A 16,753-nucleotide genomic window follows, 5' to 3' on the forward strand; every position below is an offset into this window, starting at 1 on the left:
ACCGCGGCCAATGAGGTATATATTGCGGGAGATAGTTTGAAATTCTTTATAGTGATTAGGTTCGGCCGGGGCTTTAAAGCGTCCTTGAACTTCCGTTAGACGAAAAGTTATTAACGTAAATAAACCTGCAGAATAGTGACGGATAGATTAGTCTGTAGCTTCACAGTATACCTTCTGGAGGGAAGATGTGGTAATAAACATCCACGTGGCAGAATAAAACTAAAGTACCGGTAGGGCATGTGAATGAATCGGCAGTCATATCAGTAGATTAACCCTATTCCGTCGTACATCAGAAAAATGCTTCTCGTCCATCAATGAGTGCAAAGAGGTCTACCTCGTTTTACGCAGTTTGTGTCGGAGAGTAATCAAAATTTTTTTTGGCTCAGTCCTGTACCTATGCCGCCTCCCTTCTTCTAACATAAGCCTACGTTTAAATCGGGTTAAGCGTCTAGACTAGCTTCCGGCTGTTATAATTGCACCTGGGCTTATAGCAGTATAGGTGTGTTTACCGACTCGCCTGTAGTCTAACCATACATTATTCCATTAACTCCCTGCTCCACGCTATCTGACTTAAGTTGTTTTCTCAGAGGTTTATTGTTCTCATTATCTGATAAAGTCAGTTGTAAAAATACCGCCCAGAGGATCTTCTAGGTATTGTACAACTTGGTTGTATTATTAAATGATTGCAAATCCGGTAAAATGGCGCTAAAGGAAAACTGAGTTAATTTGTAAATTTTTACTTCCATCAGACAAAGTTTTTAAATCTAATCTACAGTATACCATAACAGGTGTGTAACTAAAATGAGTGTCTTCTAGGAGACGCATTTTGTCACCTAAGCTATACAGAGCAAATTAACTGGAAAGAAATTCTCTTTAACTTAATCCTACTCTGGTTATAAGTTCTGAATGAAAGTAATTACGTCATAAGGAATTTTGTAAAACTTTGTAGATACCATTAACCTGTTATCACCTCAGCTATTTAGAGTAAATTAATTCATGGAAATTGGTATTTAATTTATTACTACTGTATCAAAGACGTCTAAATATAGAAAAGAATAAACAATTGCCTTATCAAAGGAAGTAAGTGAATTTCGAGGAGTAAGAACTAGCCCTCAGACTATAAATCCCACTTGCACTTGTGATGTCAAAGAAGTTCATTCGCATGTATTATGCGTCAAAATCTGACATCTTTACGGTGCACATTTGTAGTAAAAAGCATCGATTATATTTGTCGGCGAAAGAAAGAAAACATGCACGTATATGCTCACATCAGAGCGTTCTGTGCTTTCAGATTACGGTTAAACACAAAAACCTGAGCAAAGTCGATATCTGCGACATTCCAGTTTTTGTTTTATTCCTCAAATCAGTTACATTTGCACAACAACTAATCGACAAGCAAATGCGCGGTGTCGTTACAACTTGTCTTGGTAGCTATGGTAGCAACAGATGTGGTTGGTCCCCGAATATACAAGTACTACAACCACATTCTGTGGCATTACTTCTGTTGAGCCTATACCAAATGTGTCCAAGCAAAAAAAAGCAACGACAGCTTCAGGGCATCTAACCTCAGAACTGTACAATTTAGTCTACCACAAATTCCACAGTGATTAATTATATAACACATTATTCAACACAAATGGGATTGAGTTCCCAGGAAGAGCCTGGGATTCGAACTCATGGCCTCAATGAGCTATAAAGACACTTCTTACGGCTTCTAAATATGAACATTTCATTTCAGAATAATACAGCTTACAATTAACTCATATTTATAACAAGAAACCTAATACTAATTTCAGTGAACATACCGGTACTTAAATTTATAAAAAATAAAAAGGAACCTAATACTGATTGCGATGAACTTATTATACATATAACAAGAAAAACATAATACTGTTTACAATAATCTTGTTTATATATATACATATAAAACGAGAAACCTAACAGACCTTCATATCATCTTTTTGGGGTGAACAGGCTTATTACTGTCGTAATGTGGCCATGTTTGTATTGCTGCATACAGTCTGTCCCCTGGACATGTGGTGTTGGGATTCATATCTCGATGACCATACAGTTTATAATCGGGTCTGATGTAGCCTCGTGTCACCCCGCAGGTAATCAGGGATTGGACACTGTCCAGAGAGCGTTTGTCCGGCTGTTGTAGTTGGAAATCCCCCATGATGCTGATCCCTACCGACACGTCATTCCAGCTGCGGACGTGGGCCCCCTGTATACCCCACCCTCGGGCCTCGTATATAGATCCGTCCGCTCCCACCAAGTAATTGTAGCCAATGTCGTCCCAACCTATCCGGAAAAAAATTATACAATTTTTACATAAGAGTTCTATAAAGGTAGGTAAATACTGACTGAGGCAAAGCCAAAATGACACCAGTTTTTTTAAAATACCCCTATTATCGATATGAAAGAACAGGACACAAAAATAAAGGAAAAAATAACTATTTTATTTACTTATTTATTTATTTGATTTGTGCTTTACGCCGTACTGATGATATATATGTGCATGGCCTAAGCCTCTTCCATGTCTAGCATTATTAAGTGACATCGCTTTATGGCCATAATGTGTGTATTTATTGGAAACAAACAGTTACCTATTCTAAAGAAATACTATAAATATCCTTGTATATAGGTGAGCCAATAGCAATTCTACGTACTCAAAACCGAATGCAATCATTACTGTTTGAGCCATTCTCGGTAAGGTGTAGTTCTGTTGCGAAAATCTCGCCATATTTGGACATTCCCGCACATTTCCGACTGTTGTATACAAGCAACCACGCAAGTACTAAACTGATTTGTGGTTGTGAATTTTCACAACAAAGTTTTTATGATCTCGCAGGTCAAGAATGCAAGAATTCTAAATTCTCGTGAATTTTTAAAACACGTTTTGTACCACTTCTCCGGTTGCCAATCGTTAGGAATCGTGGAATTGAGGATTGAGTGTTTAAAAGGCATTACTGAGGCTCTTAATTGGTTACAAAAATTATTACATTGTACAATCAGCTCCTATCGTAACTCGTGTCGATTGTGTCTTGCGGAAGATGAAATAAATGTACCGCATTGCAATAGGCTACTTCAGTGAGGCATCTCTAAAAGATGGCGGCGATTTCCTCTTTGTCTAAACAGTTTGGTCACACGAATACTTTATATATAACATTATTATGTTCATCAAATTTTGTAAAAGATACGCGCTTCTTGTAATGTTTCGTTATATTTATTTGTAAGATGTAAACCGGTTACTTTCTTATTAACTCTCCTCATTTCAAAAAGCTCTCTGTTGACATAATTTTGCGTGATGTGAACTTGTAATTGGCACTAATGCTCAACGTCCTGGTATAGCTATGAAGTGTGAATCCCGCTGGGATTGGCACACCCCCGACAAACTGACGTCATCTTCACTTTATTCTCTTACCTCGAGTGTCCATATGGAAATTCTGAATGTTTTTTCATCTCAACCAAACACTCGTCGAAGTTTTGACAGTATGTCATGGACGTGTGGTGAATGATGACAATTCCAACTGGCTCGTTGAGTGGAGTGGTGGCCTTTGGGGCACGAGCTCCCCATTCAGCACGTGTCGCTATGGTTATCTCACAGCCATTTTGTGTCGCTGTAATACAAGTAAGCTATACTGTCAAACATGTATACTGTCGATATTTCAACATTCAATAACACAACAAAAGCAAAAATAAAAGCTAGCATAAAAGAACTCAAACTATATATATCATCCACTCTGTGTAAACGTAAAAACAGGTGAAATCTAAAAGGTGAATTAAGGTTATGACTTCATGGATGGAAGAAAACCGCCCTAAGCATAGGAAGCACTACTGATTTCTCTTCCTGCGGGTATAGCTGAGAAACTTTTGTATACACCACACGTGCCTAAATATCTGATTGTGTGGACACCAGGTGCAGTAAATGTAAAGGTAATTCATAAATTAATCTCATAAACAATTCACACTATATCCTAGGTAACGAAGACTGTTTGGCACAATATTAGAGTGTATAGGAAACATTTTGTTTCTAGGGTGAGTTTTATGGACTATATTGACAGTACGCCTCTGTAAGTTCCATTGCCAACCAATTCATTTGTTTTTGTTTCATTGTTTTTGGATATATATATATATATATATATATATATATATATATATATATATATATATATATATATATATATCTTTCTCTCTCTCTCTCTCTCTCTCTCTCTCTCTCTCTCTCTCTCTCTCTCTCTCTCTCTCTCTCTCTATATATATATATATATATATATATATATATATAGGGAAGGTCTGCAAACAACCTACGGATGGTCGTGGGTTTTCCCCGGGCTCTTCCCGATTTTTTCCCCCCACTATAATGCTGGCCACCGTCGTATAAGTGAAATATTCTTGAGTACGGCGTAAAACACCAATCCAATAAATAAAAAAATGGAGCATACACAATAAAATACACAAAGTTATATTGACAACTGAACTATTTTCATTCTTTTTAGTTCCGTGAAAAGAAATGTAAAATGAAGTATTTTCAGATTAGGGTTTTCAACTGTACATCGGATGATGGTTATACCTGTAATTTTAATTTTAAGTTTGCCTTACCTTTTAAATACAGTTATATCAAAATACATACCTGAACTGCCCATCCCGTCTCGTATAAAGAACGATTTGTAAGTATATATAAACGCAGAAGTATTTGTAATGATACCAGCACGTAATGCAACTCCTTTTAAACCTCTGATCCTGTGACGTCACTCGCCATGTGATCAGTGTAACCAAAGGTGAATACATCAAGCATATAATAGCAAGTACCTAATATGGCTTTCGTCCAATCATTTTCATCCGACCTAATTTACTCACGTGACCGTTGACACAACTGATCAGCCGAGCGTGATTATGTTCCTCAGCATACACATGTACACATTTATATCACAGACGTCTACTGAAAGAGGTATTATGTACTTTATGCATTTTACTACCTGTTCGCTGTAAAATAAGTACCCAGAGTTTTCTAACTAAAATACATTCAGATCATGCGGCACGTGTCCGGATAGAGTTTACATTTCTCCGTACTTTTCTACATCCGCCAGGGAAATACCGAAATGTCCTGCTCCCATTTATTTGTCAGTTTCTACTTTTTCGCCAAATGTAGATTTATCTACACAATGCTTTGAAGAAATTGTTGACGAGGGTAGAAAACAGAAAATCCACGGGAAATACAAACGGGAAAGGGGACAAGTTGATTCGTCACCTCTTGCAAAGGAATGACTGAATGATTGATTTATGTGTGTTAAATGCTGGCCTAACGATTATTTCACTTTTAACACAGTTGTCACCGAAGTATAGTTTAAGTTTCTTAATGAGCCAATTTGTATATATATTTTTTGAACAACTGTGTATAATTCACGCTGATCCATATGCCAAACGGATGGATGGTTGTTATAAGTCTGATCGAACTGATCGAACGCGAAAACTATATAGAATGTACAGAAAATGTACTAAATTACACTCTTCGCGTGGCAATAAAAATATTTTGAATATAAATTTAACAAGTATGACAATGACATCAAGAACACGTGGAAAACATGAAACGAATTGATGAACAAGAAAAACAAGGATCACTTACCCTCGTGTTTTGAAACTGATGGGCGCAAGTCAAGAGATAAAACTGAAATAGCTAAGGGTTTCAACGAATATTTAGCTATTTGACCTCAAATCTTGAGTCTAGTATACCTTTAGTGGAAAAAAATCTTTTCAGAGTATCTTGGAAATCCTAATGACGGTAATTTTTCCTTTCCATAGATTTCACCAACAGACATCTTTAATGCCCTAACATCCTTGAAATCTAATGCTGCTACTGGGCTAGATGGTATCCATATGTCTATTGTGAAACTTGTTTTTGACTATATATCGGCTCCTCTAGCCCACATTATTAATCTGTCGTTCTAATCAGGTGTCGTCCCCGATATTCTAAAAAGAGCAAAAGTGTTCCCGGTTTACAAAGCTGGTAGAGATGACCTATTAGAAAACTATAGACCAATATCAATTCTTCCATGTCTAAGCAAAATATTAGAAAAACTTGCTACTAATTCTATCATTGATTATCTCGAGTCATATAACATAACTGATATTAACCAGTATGTTTTCCGCCTGCTCATTATATGACAAACTTATAACCGCTAGGGAGAACAAGCATTGTACTGTGGCTACTTTCATTGACTTATCAAAGGCTTTTGACACTGTCAATCATAACATTCTTCTTTCAAAACTAGATCACTATGGCTTCCTGGACCTGTCAAACCGTACACAATGTACATCCTTCAGCAATGTCTTCCCTGAATCCACAAACGTTACATGTGGTGTGCCTCAAGGGTCGATTCTGGGACCAATCCTATTCTTATTATATATAAATGACATATCAAAAGTAACACACGTCCTAAATATCATACTTTTTGCAGACGATAGTAGCACAACTTATTCCGGTGAAAATGTCGATGAGGTTATCACGACTTACGAGCTAGGAAAGCTGAACACTTGGTTCCGTGCAAACCGCCTTTCACTAAATGTTAACAAAAGAAAATAATATGTTAATCTCGCCCGCGAGTAGACATAGACCACAAAGTACTGTTCCCTTGACTGTTTCTGGGATAGAGGTTAAATGAGTCAGAGAGTTCAAATTTCTTGGTTTTATGTTTAACGAAAAGCTAAATTGGACGTCACACATAGATGGTATTCGTAAAAAGGTCTTGAGGAATCTAGGTATATTACACAACATTAAGGACTCGGTGAATAATAATAAAACACTTTTTATCCTTTATTATTCTTTGATCTACCCTTATTTTTCATACGGGAATATTTTGTGGGCAAACACGTATAAGTCTCACTTGCAACCTCTGCAAATATTGCAAAAACGCGCTATTCGAATTGTTACTATTGTGATTATGTCTAGGTCACTAGAACACACAAAGCCACTTTTTTGTACTCTTGAAATTCTGCCCTTGTCTGAATTGAACATTTTTTCTATTAATATGATATTGCATAAATTTTTTTATCACCCCGAAGTATTACCAACTAGCTTTAATAATTGCATGATTAAAAACACTGACACGTCACTATGGCACAACACGTCGGCCATTAGATCTGTATCGAACTCCCTTTGTAATCTGTCCTATCGTTCACTTAAAGTAGCTGGCCCTCGGGAATGGAACAAACTCCTTTCATACTTACGCAATATTCAATCAATTTCCTTATTCAAATCTACACTAAAATCGTATATGCTGCAGCACTTATTCCAATTTTAGTCTAACACACAATAATATACTTGTTAATCTTTACTATAAGTACCTGTATATATTGTTTATTTATTTACTTTTTTTCACAGGAACAAATAATCACGATGTTTATAATCACCATAGTTCACATGCCTGTATTATATACAAATTGTATGTTAATGGTATAGAGCAAGCTCAATGGAGCTTTATTCCCGCCAGTATGTTTCCGATATTTATATAAATCTTATGTTTTGTATATTATATTGGTGAATAAACAAACAAACAAACAAACAAACATCCCCAATGACCCTAGAAGACTTGACTATAGATCTATATTTGTCGTACTACAAAACATTATATTCCTGGTGTATGTATTAATTGCGTGAAAACAATTTAAACATCTAACTGCCATAGCACAGGCTGTATGAGAAAATAGAACGTTATGCTTGTCCTTTAATAAATGTTAGAAACTTGTATGAGTGAATGCAAATATGGTAAGATGAAAACAAATGACGAGAAGAGAATACCTACCGGAACAGAGGTCAGATTGTCGTTTTGTCTGTTTGTCGCTTTGTCAGGTTGTCTTTTTGTCCAATTGATGTTTTGCGTGTTTGCTATGTTGTGCGGCTAAGTGTGGATCTTCTTTTGGTTGTCGTTTTCTCTGGTTAACTCTGCATGATTGAAGTGTTTTCTTGGTTGTCATTTTGGTTGTGGTTTTGTCTGTAGTTTTACCAGGTATTGCTGCCGTTTTGTCCGGTTGTCGTTTCTTGTCTTTTTGCCCATTTGTCGTTTCCTCGGGTTGACATTTTTTCAAGTTCAATTTTTCCCTGGTTGTCACTTTAGTTGTCGTTTTGTGTAGCTGTCGTTTTTTCAGGTATCATTATCGTCTGTCCCGGTTGTTGTTTTGTGTAGCTGTCGTTTTATCAGGTGTCATTGTCGTTTCACCCGATTGTCGCTTCGCCCGGTTGTCGTTTTGTCTAGTTGTCGATTCACTGCCTCTGTCGAGTCATCGTTCGCTGGCTTGTCCGAGTATGTTGTATGACGGTTATGTCACGTAGTCACTTTGATTACATCACTATATATGTCGCTTTGCCTAGTTAATTACACTTTGTCACATCACTGTATATGTCGCTTTGCCGGCTTAATCACACTTTGTCACATCACTGTATATGTCGCTTTGGCGGGTTATTTACACTTTGTCACATCACTATATATGTGGCTTTACCAATTAATCGCACTTTGTCACATCACTATATATGGCACTTTGCTGGGTTAATTACACCTTGTCGCATCACACTGTCGCACCAGAGTACTGAGATATTGTATCACAGTCCGTAAGGTTTTGCTGCCTCTCTGTGGAGTTTTGGTATCGTTGATTTGTTGAGTTGCTTTTTACTTTTTTTACTGCTTTGCACTTTCGTGTCTGCTGTTGATGCATGAAATGTCATTGTAAATTCACACCGGTGACGACGGTTGCAATATAGTTACAATATAATTAAAGACGCACAGTACAGAGAATAAAATCAGAGCAGCGACAACAGTGTGATAGATGGCAGATGGTCACACGTAACCCGGAAAATATGGCCTCTTGTCTGTTTACCTTAGTCAGGGCTTTATTCTAACTTCTATAGTAGTAATTTGAACGCTCCCTTGCACCGTGGCTTAAGCAGAATTAGGTGAAAGAAAATGCAATGATGTTAACTGCGATTTATTAAACGTCACTCGTCCAGAAATACTCAAAATGCTGTGTTGTCAGCACATTTAACATACAATCACATTAAAACAATACAAAAGGACCAGGCCTCGGGGATGCTTAGTCCACCAGCAGAATCCTGGTTTGTGCAGGAATGCAATATATTTAAAGACGAACAGCACAGAGAGTAAAACCAGAGCAGCGACGACAGTGTGATAGATGGCAGATGGTCACACGTGATCAATGAAATATGGCCTCTTTATCAGTTTATGTCACTCAGGGTTTTATTCTAACTGTTCATGTAAATACATAAATAGTTGCTACAATGGCAAGACTGGCGATGGTTCTTAATCGCAAATATCACATTGTCCGCTTATATCTGTCACTGACTCTTTATTTATTTGGTTGGGGATACGAGCTGTTCTCAAGGATTCTCAAGTCGGCGGTCGAGGTGGAATAGCTCCAGTAAATCACTACTCACTGGGTAACTGACACTAAAAATCACGGGATACAAAGTAACGACTATATTCATATTACATCTGTGAATGACAAAACAGTTCTCTACGATATAGCACTCTAGTCACAGGACAGAAAAGTAAATACAAGGAGACTGTATCTGTTAATGACGTTAGGACAGTTCACTGCGATATAGCACGTTAGTCACGGGACACAAAGCAACTACATGGAGACTATCCCAGATAACATGAAGTTGTCATAAAGACGTCATCAGGACGACAGACAGGGCGTCGGCCAGTGGTCGGTTGTATGTCGTCGGCCCAATGTCAGTTTGCTCATCGGCCCGACGTCCTTCAGCCGACGTTGGGCCGATATACCATGGCCGATATTGGGTCGACATCCAATCTAGGTGGTCTCGCCAATGTCCGTAACCTGACATCGGCCCAACGTCTTTTTGCTCATCGGAACGACGTCCTGTAGCCGTCGTTGAGCCGATATACCATGGCCGATATCGGGCCGACATCCCGTATAGGGGGTCTCGCCAACGTCCGGAAAGTGACAACGGCCCAACGTCTGAGTTTGCTCACCAGATTTATATCTTCGCTGATAGTCTACATTTTAAAAGCGCAATTCAGCTGGATGTTCTTTTGCTAATCACCATCATATCCTCTAAGTCGACAAACTATATGGTGATCCAGGTACTACCTCCCTTCATTCCACTGCTGTCGCGCTGCTTGATATTAGTTTGACGTTTATTTCGCCATTTGCCTGGGTCCTACGCATGGAACATGGCACTTAAACGGAAACAACATTCATGTAAAATCCCTGATATTCAATAATGATAGTGGCTGGCACCGTAAGTCAGTTTTTCATTTTACCGTTAACGTAGCCAACTTTGTGTTCCGTTTTTGGATGTAAGACTAAAACAATCTAATTGACTGCATGGAGCTCATATGTATGGACTTAATGTGTGCCTGAAAGGCAGCCAAAAATAGTTTGTGATGTCTTTGACGATAACATCCACAACAATGTCATAAGCAAGTTGTTGCTATAAAGTAAGAGATGCCGGTAACTGTCTGATGGTTGCCTTGCTTCGCGATCTCCGCCGACCGCCCATGTCCGTGACATGTCTCAGCCAGCTCTTCCCGGTGCTCGAGATTTTGTTTCGAGATGAGCGAAAGCCTGCTTGTTTCCCTTGCCATGGCAGTTTAGGTGCTTCGCCCAGTCTGCAATTATAGTTTTTATAAGGATTCTCGTTATGGAATCTGGTCGGCTTCATCCACCTGTATTGGAAAATGAGGCGACCTGTAACATGGAGACAGAAGAAATAGCTTAGAGGAGATTGTTAGAATAACAACAATGCGGAAAAGATCTTGTCATGAACTGACTTTTATGCTACTATAAACTAATCTGTCACAGAATGCGTGATGGCAGAAAATATGTATACATGTATATAACCTAACTGATATGTAATTGACCTGTATACACTCAGTCACTCTACAGGTTGTGAGTTCTACTCCTTTGAGAAAGTAAGGAACAATACTCGGTGCGAAAGTTCAGGTCTGAACTTCACCGACAAAACAGCAGGCTTTTGCGAAACTCTATGCAGCATACGCCTATATTATTACCCATCTAAATGTTAACCGTGCTATCCTCACAACTGTCACCACTGAGTTATCTGGTAAATTTCTGTTTTACATTTTCATGTATTTTACTATACAATGGTTTTATAATTACTAAAAAACCTAAGTTATGAATCCGCAGAACGGGTACAACTGCATGTACTAGACACGAATACGTGTCATTCTTTTTTTCACCATACTTATATATTTTATAAGTGACTTAGTCGGCTTAGTCGGTTAGCGCGCTAGCGCAGCGTAATGACCCAGGAGTCTCTCACCAATGCGGTCGCTGTGAGTTCAAGTCCAGCTCATGCTGGCTTCCTCTCCGGCCGTACATGGGAAGGTCTGACAGCAACCTACGGATGGTCATGGGTTTCCCCCAGGCTTTGCCCGGTTTCCTTCCACCATAATGCTGGCCGCCGTCGTATAAGTGAAGTATGCTTGAGTACGGCGTAAAACACCAATTAAATAAATAAATAAATGTAAAGGCGGTAATCCTATCATCATATACTCTGGGAACACGCACTAGGGTTTGTTGGGTTGTGGTGGCGTGGGATGGGTTGGGGTGAGTGAGCAGGTACCTATCTACTTGCGGGTGACATGGGTGCCAATCAAAGCGCGTTTGTCCCTTCTGACAGCGTATACAGTATATTAACTGTATAACCCGGCATTCAAATTGGACTAAAAGGTTTATATGTTGCGAGGTATGAAAACTGATTGAGAAAAAAAAAAAAAAAAAAAAAAGGCTGACCCGCAAACGTGCATTGAAGTTTTCGCAAAATCGGATAATTTAGAAATAATACTAAAGTTATTTGACTCACACAATTTACTTCTATGATAACAACTGTTAATATTATTTACATGGACTTAGATTATTTGAGGTTAGATTATGGATAATTGGCTATTGTTTTTAATCGGTTAATATTTCTACCCAAGCTACCAAAGCTAGTATCAATAAGCTGGTAAATACAGCTATTACTATTTTGAATTTGTACAAATCACATAGCTGATTAGGGGGGGGGGTTCTTTTTAACGAATCCTAATTTCGTTATCGTTTCTGACACATATTTAAACGTATTCAATAATTATGCGCAGTTTGATCTAACAAGGCTTGTATATTTAACAGCCGTGTATGCTCATCTCATTTAGTCTGGACCTTAATTTAAACAAGCCAAGCAAACAGTTCAGTAACAGATGACTATCCCACGCTGGTTGAGATCGAAATAATTAAGGCGATCAGTGTAATGCCTTAAAACTATACTGAATTGATATAGTTCGACGGAACATATTCTATTTATATATCTCAAAAACAAATAACACAGATTTTGTGAATTGTTTTGCCACATAAACGAAGGCCCGATGTATACACTTGTACACACAGGTGCGAATGGTTTGCAAATAAGGTCATTCAACGATTTAAACAGAAATTTAGCCGGTTCAGCTTTCCCTAAGACTATTTAGATATTTAGAACATTTATCGGATAGACTCGAATGTATTCCTTTGCTGTTTATCTGTGGAAAGTATGTTTTCTTGCCTCGTGTCAATGTGAGACCACTGATAAATTTAGTCTCGAAGTATGGATTACACTTATTTTGTTCTGGCTTATCACGTAGTATTCATCCTGTATTAAGCTTTTCACAATTTGTCGATACTAAACACAAAATGTATAGGCTAATATAAATAGCAAAGTAGTACTTACCTTACAAGGAATAATTTCTGACTCTGTTACAGCCCGTGTCATATTTCCAATTCAGATATATGGCCGCTGCAAAGAAATGATCGCGATTTCCCCTTACGTCGTGCGTTTACATCCTTTTATTTTCAGTGTTTTTTCGTCAACTGGACGTCTTCATATGGGCAGCATATGACATCCTTTTTATGGTCAGTGTTTTGTGGTCGACTGGACGTATTGATATGAGCAGCATATGGACGTCCTTTGGTTGTCAGTGTTTTGTGGTCGACAGGACGGCTTGACAGGGGCAGTGTATGGACGTCCTTCTGTGATCATAGTTTTGTTCGCCAGTTTTTGTTAGTCATTTGTCGTAGGATGGACGTTTTTTATGGGATTGAAATGGGACATCCTATAGGGAGTCAGGTAGTAGACATCTGCAGGTTGTCGATGTTGGGACCATTAACCACTTGCGACGTTAAACCGACGGTATGGGCGACATTTGGACGTTGGAAGGACGGCAGCGTGGTTGTCTGGGATATCTGTTCATGGCTTTAGAACAGTTCACAACGATTTAGCACTCTAGTCACGAGACAGAAAGTAACTATATGCAGAGTATATACGGTAATCGCGTTACAGCAGTTCACTTCGGTATAACACACTCGCACTCCAAGTAACTACATGCATGTAAACTAGAATATAGCTCAACAGTCTTAACAGTTTACAACGGCTCCAGTGTCTTCGATTTGATTGATACGTGCAGAGAGTCTTTAGCATGTACTCTGTTTGGTGTTTATCCCATAAAAAGAGTAGACTACGAGTTTATGCTGTTATCAAGTTTCGGACGATCTAATCTGCCTGATAACAGCATGTGATTAACACATATGCATTCTGTGTCCAAAGAGTAGAGCCTATATGTAGCACAGATGTACATTCCAGTGTTTGTTAACTTTATTAGAGATCAAAAGATTATTAGTCTGTTTCTCTCAAGCAGTCGCCTATATTCATCTGTCTCTAAAATCAGTCATATTCGCTACCAAAATTGCCTGGTTGGCAATGGGTTCTACGTGTCGGAACTAAACTTATGGAGTTTAACATTATGAATCAGAAAGAGTATTTCGAGTATTCTTTGTAATGTTAGGGACGTTCAAAATGTCAGTGTTTATGGCCTGGGTTGTAATGATATGGACGTTAAAAATGTCAGTGTTTATGGCTTGGGTTGTAACATGTCACTGACTAAAGGCAATTTTGGTAGCGAGCTGTTGCGACTTTCATTACACTTAACGAAAGAAAATGTCACGCGGCATCCAATCCTTTAGTTGTCTTTTGCCAGTACTATTGTTTTTCGGAAGCCAGAGGGGCATATACGGCGTCAGACCCTTCCATTAATAATTGCCAATACAACTGCATTTCAGCCAGACAGAATGGCTGATAATGATTTCCACTGATATTGCTTTTCAGAATACAGAAAGGCACACGGCACCACTTCAAGACAAAATGAAGCGCGCCATCAAATCGCATGCACCGTAAATAGTTGCCACTGAAGTTGCTCCTCAAAAGACAAAATTGAACAGAGCACCGCATCGCACCGTTAACAGTTACTACTAAAGTTGCCCTTCAAAAGACACAAGGCACACGGCATCAAAATGTGCAGCAAATATTTGCCACTACAGTTGCTCTTCAAAAGACAGAAAGACACACGGCACTCCTTCAAAACAAAATGGAACACGCCTTCCAATCACACCGTTAATTTGCCACTACAGTTATTCTTCAAAAGACAAAACGGCACCAACATGTAACCGCACCGTTCATGGTTGCCACCACAGTTTGCTATTCAAATGGGAGACCAAATTGTTCGCTTAGTAGTTGCCTCTAAAGTTGTCCTTTAAATGGCAGAACAAATTGTTCAGTTAATAGTTGCCACCAGTTGCCCTTCAAATGGCAGAACAAATTGTTCAGTTAATAATTGCTACTACAGTTGCCCTTCAAATAGCAGCACAAATTCTACAGTTAATAGTTGCCAATGTAGTTGCCCTTCAAATGGCATAACAAATTGTTCACTTAATAATTGCCACTACGGTTGCCCTTCAAATGGCAGAACAAATTGTTCACGTGATAGTTGCCACTACAGTTTTTATTAAATATATACAGAGGGACACACGAGTCAAATTTATCAGAAGCTTGATTCGAACACGTCCCTATTAATGATTCGGACTTAGTAGAACTCAGCACAACAAAAACGTTTGAACTAGAGTCTTCAATGCAGCTATCGTGTGCGGAGACCAATCAATGGTTAAATACACAGTGTTCGAAACTGATCAGCTAAGAATTACTATCTGGCCTCACCTAACTATATACATGTGTAGTCTTCATTTATTTTTTCTGGCTAATTCTCGAAATGCCGTTACATACAACATTTATTTTCTGCGTCAAATATGACAACATAATTTAGCGTGCAATGATTCTACATAAGAGCAGGAAAAATATTGTTGCATCACTATTGCAATAGTGTCACTTCAATTGCACGTTACAAGAGAAAATATAGAGCTTACTTATATAGCTGTTTATTTCATTTCGAATGCCATCCCGTATACTGGTACAAAATATAGTCTATACTAAAACCCTAACCATTTCATGCCATCCGTGGAAGGGAGTAAAACAAGATGTTTAACTGGTGTTCAAACATATAATCTTGTTCCATAGGGTATCATCTGAAGATGTTTTAGTTTTTAAGGGAATGCCATCATACCTCACACCAACACGTTATTATTGATGTGTGTAATGATTTTACAAAACAACAGTGTTGCATCTGTCTTAAAAATAAACAAAGCCATCCGCAACGCCTATGGATCAACATTGATACGCGCACCTTTGTATATGAAAAAAAATAAAACACCATGGATACAAACTTAACTTAAAAGAATGAAATAAGATGCATGATGCAGATCTTGAGGTACATTCGGAATGGGCAAGATAAGAAAATGTATCGAGGATTTATAACGTACATTTTCCAGATGTATAACAGAATACATTCTAGCATCACTCAGAAAACAGACTTCCTGTTAAATTAAAGAGATTATTTTTTGGAGTGAAGTAAGTGGAGCCGGTATTCTGAGCTTACCACGTTCGTCCATGTGAAAATCCTGCAGTTTTCTCATCTCTTTGGCGCAATCCTCGGACTTCTCGCAGTGAGCTCGGGATGTATAGTTGATGATAACGACCTTAACTTGCGCAGTATCCCTAATCTCCTTGGCTCTCGGTTCGCAAGTTTCCCATTCGGCAAGTGTTGTGACGGTAACATCACAGGTTCTTTGGTACATTGTAGTCAGGTATAAATAAGGCGGGGTGAAACTTTGAAGTTTGCATTAAAGCCAGAATGTGTAGATGTAACTGACCATCAAGCAGGTCACAAATATCAAGGTCAATAAAAAAAAAAACCAAAAAAAAAAACCAAAAAAACAACAACAACAACAACATAAAAAACCAAAACAACAACAACAAAAAAAAAAAAAAAACAAAGGCAAAACTTTTGTGACTATCAGTGCTCTGAATTGCTGTATTTCTGCTTTCAATTCGTGATTCAAAATGCAACGTAGTGCACTGCAGAAAACGTGGTAAAGGTATAAGAATGAAATAATCTGCATGTAGGCGGTTTTGCCGATAATTTTTTCAAGAGAGCTAATTTGTGAGTGACAAAAGAAAACATGTCAATGGATGCTTACATTGTGAAAAAATTGCAAATGTGAAACAAAAACAGTGTTTAATGATAAGGGATCATGTTATGCATATATGCCTGTGAGCAGAAGTGGTCACCACAGGCATACGATCTATTGTTCTGTAACTTTTCTTTGGTCTCCACCCGGCTGAAAACAGTTATTACCTCTGTGTATACAGCTCTCAGATATGTGATAAAGGTTGTCACTAGTGTGAAAACGTTTTTTGTTGATCACTGTTTTCACTGAGATGGAAACTCACGTGATAGCAGCTGCGCATTGTCCAGGTTTCAAGAAGTCTAGAAGTGGGAACAAGTGAGTAAGGTTG

At 38.3% G+C, this 16,753-nt stretch overlaps 1 long non-coding RNA gene across 1 annotated transcript; it reads right to left on the bottom strand.

Moving 5' to 3' along the window:
* Positions 1-1,345: 1,345 nt before the first annotated feature.
* On the bottom strand, positions 1,346-4,675 carry LOC135468928 (uncharacterized). The gene is made up of 3 exons (XR_010444268.1): positions 4,634-4,675; positions 3,425-3,620; positions 1,346-2,301 (listed from the first exon to the last, which is right to left on the bottom strand). It is a non-coding gene; the product is annotated as an uncharacterized LOC135468928 (long non-coding RNA).
* Between the last annotated feature and the right edge of the window lie 12,078 nt (positions 4,676-16,753).

Source organism: Liolophura sinensis, chromosome 6, assembly GCF_032854445.1.
Source record: "Liolophura sinensis isolate JHLJ2023 chromosome 6, CUHK_Ljap_v2, whole genome shotgun sequence".
Lineage (NCBI taxonomy): Eukaryota > Metazoa > Mollusca > Polyplacophora > Chitonida > Chitonidae > Liolophura > Liolophura sinensis.